General features: G+C 49.3%; 1 protein-coding gene across 1 annotated transcript in view; it reads right to left on the minus strand.

Annotated features, from left to right (window-relative positions):
* The window catches only part of CARHSP1 (calcium regulated heat stable protein 1), a 268,272-nt gene that overhangs the window by 175,463 nt on the left and 85,431 nt on the right, over positions 1–7,378 (minus strand). The window lies entirely within an intron of this gene.

Below are 7,378 nucleotides of genomic sequence, written 5' to 3' on the forward strand. Positions count from 1 at the left end.
TCAGAATGGGTAGCCCTAGGGAGGTGGCAGACCAGCCTGCTGCCCCCCCACTGGTAAGGAGCTGGGGGAATAAGTACCCTGACTCATGTCCCTCCCTCTGCTTTCTTTTTGGGCTCCCGTCGTCTAGGCTACTGGAGATGAGAGGGCGTGTCCCAGTTTGTAGACATGGGCTACACAGGTCAGCCTTCCTGTGCTGGGAGCCGAGAGAAGAATGTGCAGAGTGGACCTGGAAGGGTGGCCAGAGGACAGCCAGCCAAGGGCCACGGGAGCTTGTTTGAGCTGTTTAACCTCTGTAATATAATAAGAAATATATTTGGTCTTCATCCTTGCTTCCTGGCACAGAGCTTCTAAAACCCTTGGAATTTCCTGAGTGACAGGGGTGGCTTCTGTTATTCACAAGAAGCCCTTTTCAATCACACCTGAGTTTAGGCTAATGAGGCGGCTTAGGGTGGGGCCCCTAGACAGGCTCAGGATGGGGCTGCTCACCAGAAAGACCAAGTGGCTAGAGGGTTAGCACTCTTAGCACCCAACCGCCGACCTCCAGGAAGGGGTGGAGGGGAGCTGGGGATTTCAGCTCTATCAAAAGTCTTGAACAGCACCCTCCTTCTCTCTCTCCCTCCGCTTAAAGAAACCAGCTGCCAGGTCTCGAGTTGCCCCACGGGGAGTTAATTAACATAATCATCCCCAAACTGTTTCCTTTCGCAAAGGAGATTACAATGGGATCCCCTCTGTAAGCCCTCCCATCATACCCTTCCCCCCTCCACGTCCCCAGCAACCTTTGATCTGTTTTCTGTGACTATAGATTAGCTTGCATTTTTTCAAAACTGTATGTAGGGGCTTTCCTGGTGGCGCGGTGGTTGAGAATCTGCCTGCCAATGCAGGGGACACGGGTTCGAGCCCTGGTCCGGGAAGATCCCACATGCCGCGGAGCAACTAGGCCCGTGAGCCACAACTACTAAGCCTGCGCGTCTGGAGCCTGTGCTCCGCAACAAGAGAGGCCGCGATAGTGAGAGGCCCGCGCACCTCGATGAAGAGTGGTCCCCACTTGCCGCAACTAGAGAAAGCCCTCGCACAGAAATGAAGACCCAACGTAGCCATAAATAAATAAATAAATAAATAAATAAATAAAAATTAAAAAAAAAAAAAAAAAAAGAATCCGCCTGCCAATGCAGGGGACACGGGTTCGAGCCCTGGTCCGGGAAGATTCCACATGCCGCGGAGCAACTAAGCCCGTGCGCCACAACTACTGAGCCTGTGCTCTAGAGCCCACGAGCCACAACTACAGAGCCCACGTGCCACAACTACTGAAGCCCACACGCCTAGAGCCCATGCTCTGCAACAAGAGAATCCACTGCAATGAGAAGCCCGCACACCACAGTGAAGAGTAGCTCCTGCCCGCCACAACTAGAGAGAGCCCGGCGTGCAGCAACGAAGGCCCAACGCAGCCAAAAAGTAAAATAAATAAATAAATAAATTTATTTAAAAAAATGTCTAGAGATAGCCCAGGGACATCCACAAACTCATCAGTGACTTCCTCCTTTCTGTTCCACCATCCTTGGCATATAGCTTCCTTCCTTAAGGTTACCTCATGGTCAAAGATGGCTGCTGCAGCCCTTGCAATCTTGTTTGTGTTCCAGATAGAAGGAAGAAGGAAGTAGCAAGTTGGCAAGTTAAGTCAGTTCCCTCTAAATAGCTTTCCTGGAAGCCCCACCCAATGACTTCCTCTTATTATTTCATCATCCTCCCTTAGTTGCAAGGGATGCTGGGAAATGTAGTTCTTAAGATGGACACATTGAGTTCCTAAAGCTGCCAACCTCCTTCTCTTCAAGGCCAGCTGGGCACGTTCGGTTTCCCACAGGTACGATCATTTGGTTGCCATCTTTGTTCCCTCCATTGGCCTGGAGGACATGATAGCCCTTGCTAAATTCACCCAAAAAAGCTTCAATGATGGCCAACAAAGCCCGTTCTTCTTGAACACTGGAATGCCTCTAATAAAAAAAGCTCTCCTCCAAAATAAAATGGCCTTGGACATTATAATGCCTCAAAAGGAGCCATCTGAACCATTATCCCAATAAAATGTTGTGTTTTCATACCTGAAAAAAGAAAAAAAAAGGGCACATTGCCCACTTGAATAAAATTTAGGCTCTGTTAGCAAAGAACAGCTGTGGAATGATAATTGGGAAGGGAGCTAGCAGACCCTGTTATATATATTACCCCATTCTGTGCTCAGTTTTGAGAGATCCTTAGGAAAATCTACCATTTCCCCCATGAGGTCTGAGATTCTGTGACACGTCTGGGTAAAAGTTTTTTTGTCTCATAGATAACAGACTAGCAGCACTATTTTCTATTGTTTGTTAAGGCAGGTAGAATTTACTTGCCCTAGGTTAGCTGTATTTCATAACAAGGGGAGGAGAACATATAAGGCTTCCAATTTCTGTTAAAAATTTCTTTCTTTAAAACTTATCTTTGTTTTCAATCTGTGCTACTGTTTAAAACAAGAGTTTACCTTCAGTTTACCAAATGAGGTAAGTGGGTTGTAACTGGATCCAATCATGAGCATGCCATTTCTGCTCTCAGAAAGGCATCAAAAAGGGGAATCAGAACACACCTCTTCCACCTTCCTTCCCTACTTGCTGGAACACTCACCTCCTGTTCCTGTACAAGATGACTTTGGAAGGTGAGTTGTGGGCCTTCTGGGTCACCCTTGGAGTCTAGGACTTTTTGAACAATCAGAGAATCCCACATTCATTCGAGAGCTGAATGCAGCCTGGGTGAAATCTAGATCTGGTGGTTTTAAAACATGTTCTCCATGGGACTTCCCTGGCGGTCCAGTGGTTAAGACTTCGCCTTCCAATGCAGGGGGTGCAAGTTCAAACCCTAGGCGGGGAGCTAAGATCCCACATGCCTTGTGGCCAAAAAACCAAAACATAAAACAGAACAATATTGTAACAAATTCAATAAAGACTTTAAAAATGGTCTACATCAAAGAAATCTTAAAAAAAAAATAAAATAAAACATGTCCTCCAAATCTATGACACTCCTCTCTTCAAAAGGTGGGATCTAATTCCCCCCTCCCCTTGAATGTGGCCCAGACTTAGTGTGTTGCTTCTAAGGAATAGAATGTGGCAGAATGATGCTGTATGACTTTTGAGGCTAGGTCGTGAAAAGGGTAACTTCTGCCTGGTATTCTCAGCTCGCTCACTCTGGAGGAAGCCATGTCTTGAGGACACTCAAGCAGCCTGTGGAGAGCCTGAGGTTCCTCATCTGTTCATTTCACCATCCTGGCTCATTGAACGATCAGACTGTGGATGGGAATATGTGTCTTCTCAGTGAGATGTTTGGATTCCTTCTTCTCCAAGAGATCTTCTCACTAAGTCATCGCCCTTCTGCTGTCTTTGCTTCAGCAAAGGATGGTGATTCTGGAGACAGGCTGACTGAGTTTCAATCCTGGTTCTACTGCCTACAAGCCGAGTGGGTTTTTTTGCTTTTTAAAAATTTATCTATTTATTTATTTTTGGCTGTGTTGGATCTTTGTTGCTGTGCGTGGGCTTTCTCTAGTTGCGGCGAGCCGGGCTACTCTTCGTTGCAGTGGCAGGCTTCTCACTGTGGTGGCTTCTCTTGTTGCGGAGCACGGGCTCTAGGCACGTGGGCTTCAGTAGTTGTGGCGCACGGGCTTAGTTGCTCCGTGGCATGTGGGACCTTCTCAGACCAGGGCTTGAACCCGTGTCTCCTGCATTGGCAGGCGGATTCTTAACCACTGGACCACCAGGGAAGCCCCTGTATGCTGTTAAATGTTAAATAAAAGATGTTTTATTTTATCTTGTTATTAGTATTGCCTTTTTGTGCTTAGAATATGATTTAACTTTTCTTATGTCTTTTGTCTCATGTACTTGAGTCTAACTCTGACCTTTCTAGCAGTAATTAATCCATGAGACCACTTTTGCTGCCCACGGTGATGAATGCATGCATTATGTATCGTGAGAAGCTATTGGTATCCTTTATTCTGTTGACATTTCTGCTCGGTAGTCAAATAGGTGAGGAAAAAGATGGGCTGCCATTGTGGTTTTAATTCAATCACATTAACAATCTTGGAGTGGGGAAGGCCATTTTAAGCTTGATGCAAAACTCAGAAGCTTTATTTATTAAAAAAAAATTTTTTTTGGCCACACCGTGAGGCTTGCAGGATCTTAGTTCCCCGACCAGGGATTGAACCCAGACCCTCAGCAGTGAAAGCACCGAGTCCTAACCACTGGACCGCCAGGGAAGTCCTTCTGGTTACTTTAAATGGATTGAAGTTTCCAGATCTTAGCTGAAAGGTGTCATATTCACTGTGGCTCATACAGCCTCCCAATTCCAAGGCTGGAGGCTAATCCAGGAGCATTTTCCCAGGCCCCTTGAGTGCTAGTCTTTGTTGAGTGATTTTGTGTACTGGGATTGTAGGAGTTGGTTCTTTCCTCACTTTTTATCATTTAATCCTGAGACTTTTAACCCCTTTTTTAACCCTATGACTTTCTAACATCATCTCCATTTATTATGCTCAGAGAGACTTAGTAATTAGCCCAAGGACACTCAGCTAGGAAGTGCCTGTACAATTATTTAGAAAGCCAAATGAGATGGCACCATCTCACCATCATCAGAAAGAGAATGTAGTTCAAGTCAAACCAGATCATTCCTGGTTCCTGGAGCCCTTTCTACTTCTGTGCCTTTGAATCTATGGGTCCCTCCACTCTGAGGGGCCTCTCCCTTCAGGGAGCCTTGCCTGTGCTTCATAGCTTAGCTACAATGCTTCCTCCCCCAGGAAGCCTTCCCTGATTCTCATCACTGGGACATAGCATTTGGCACATGCTGCTTTTCACAGTAGCCACTTGTGAGACTCACCCCACAGCTTTTGCAGGTTGGCTATGAGCACCCACCAGGTGTTGATGTGTAATAATGTTGCTTAGGTTTTAAAAAAGGCAGTTTAGAATAAAAAAAAAAAAAAAAACTAATTTGCCAGTGTCCAGTAGCCTGGTCTCCAGTCATTTTGTGTGTATGTGTGTGTTTGTGTTTGTGTGGGACAGAGAAAAAAGAGAGAGAGAGATTCACTTAAGACCTTGGTAGCTCCCAGAAAAATCTCACTTATCACAGAAAATGTTACAATGCATTCAGATGATGATGATGACGATAATTATTTGCTGTAAAAATAACTGAAGATTTTTCCTATTGTATTGAAAAAACATTTTCATATTATATTAATTAATTAATTAATTTATGGCTGTGTTGGGTCTTCATTTCTGTGCGAGGGCTTTCTCTAGTTGTGGCAAGTGGGGGACACTCTTCATCGCGGTGCGCGGGCCTCTCACTATCGCGGCCTCTCTTGTTGCGGAGCACAGGCTCCAGACGCAGGCGCAGTAATTGTGGCTCGCGGGCCTAGCTGCTCCGCGGCATGTGGGATCTTCCCAGACCAGGGCTCGAACCCGTGTCCCCTGCATTGACAGGCAGATTTTCAACCACTGCGCCACCAGGGAAGCCCCATTTTCATATTATAGAATCAATAAATTGTTTTTGTAGTGCCTGTACAAAACAGACCCTAGGCTGTGTTCTTCTAATACTGAGTGGACAAGCGCCCTGCCTCCTGCTCCCTCCCATTCTGGTCGACCCAAAGAACTTGGGATTCCTCTACAAGTCCTACTTTTGCCTGGCATGTCCTTCCTGCCATGGCCTCCATCCCCCTTTCTTTCTAAACCTTATCTTTTAAGATTCAACCAGGAACAAGACTGCCAAGATCCCTGCCCTCTAAGAACTTACTTTTTGGTGAAAGGAGACACATAAGTAATCATTTCAGATACTGATACAGGCTATGAAAAAACAAAACCAGGCAATAGGAGAGTGTGGAGGGTGGTGCTTTAACGAGGCTGGTCTGACAAAGGCGCTCTCTGCTCGCGGGCCATTTGAGAGGAACCTTGAGGAATGACGACGAAAAGGAAAAGATTCCAGAGAGAGAGGGAACTGCGAGGGCAAAGGCAGTTTCCGAGGAAACAGAAAGAAGGCCAGTTTGGCTGGGCAGCCCAAGCCAAGCAGAGACTGGCGTTGAGATGACACAGAGGAGGCGGGGCCAGGTCCTGCAGGGACTTGTAGCCCACAGAGAGGAGGTCAGATTTTATTCCCAAGGTGATGGCTTTACAGCCAAATTGCTTTGTAGAAGGGTTTTCTTGCAGCTCGTGGGACTTCTCCAAGCCCCAGTGGCTCATGCCTCCGCCGCCAGCCTGTGAGGACCAGTTTGCCTCTGTGCGGTCATCGCCCCTTTAAGTGGCGGCTTCCTCCTCAGACCCTGAGCCCCTGGGGACGCCCCTGGATGGGTGACCGCAGCGCGCAGCCCCGCGCCTGGCCCACAGCAGTCGCGCAGCCCGGGTCGGCGGAGGCTGACCAGGCGATTGCGCAGGGCGACTGAACAAGAAGTCGGTGCAGAACTTTCCCCCTGGAAGCGGGGCCTCCCACTCGGCGCGGCCACGCGGATTCCGGCCGTAGGACGGGGGGGCGGGGGCTGGAACGTGAGGCAGGCGGCCGCACGTGGCCCAGGAGTGTGCTTTTTGGGACAGGTGCGGGGGCCGCCAAGTTCGAGAAGGCGCAGACGCAGCCGGGCCTCAGCACCCCGTCTCCCACTCAGGTTTATTTTCAGTTTCGCGGCCGCTGCGGTCTGGTCAAGGGACGGTGTCCTCGGAGAGCGCCAGGGCGTCTTCAGGGGGCGGGCCAGAGGGTCCCCCACGCGCAACGCGCAGCGAGCCGCGTGCCTGCTGTCTGCCCAGAAGGCTGGTGGGAGCCCGCGGGCTTCGCATCTCGGAAGTTTTTCTTTGGACTCTGAGGCTCAACTTGCCCATCTAAGAAATGGGTCTCTGAAATAAACAGCTGGCGAAGCACTTTGCAAACTTGGATTCAAGTTGGGCGTTTAATTCACTTTCTTCAATTCCCTCCTCCCTTTGAAAGCCCAAGGGGCTGGAGTAGCGGGAGACCACCCACCACACCCTTCCGTCCCTGCAGAGTGGTCACGGGAGTTGATTTTGCGTCCCCTGCGGCCTGGAAGCACCGGAACAGCCCTCCTGTGGGGTGCGGTCTCGGAGCCCCGGGTCACGTGACTCCCGCCCGCAGCCTCTGGCCAGCGAGCAAGTGCGCATGCGCAATTCTCTCTCTCTCCTCTCCCTCTCTCTTTCCCTCTCTCCCTCTCCCCTCCCCCTCCCTCCCACTCTCTTTCCCTCTCCATCCCTTCCTCTCTCTTTCCCTCTCCCTCTCTCCCTCCCCCTCCCTCTCTTTACCTCTCCCTCTCTCTCCCTCCCTTCCTCTCTCCCCCTCCCTCCCCTCTCTCTCCCTTCCCCTCCCTCTCTCCCTCCCTCCCTCCCCCTCT

The sequence above is a fragment of the Balaenoptera physalus genome (genome assembly GCF_965194825.1).
Source record: "Balaenoptera physalus genome assembly, chromosome: 16".
In the NCBI taxonomy this organism is placed as follows: Eukaryota; Metazoa; Chordata; class Mammalia; order Artiodactyla; family Balaenopteridae; genus Balaenoptera; species Balaenoptera physalus.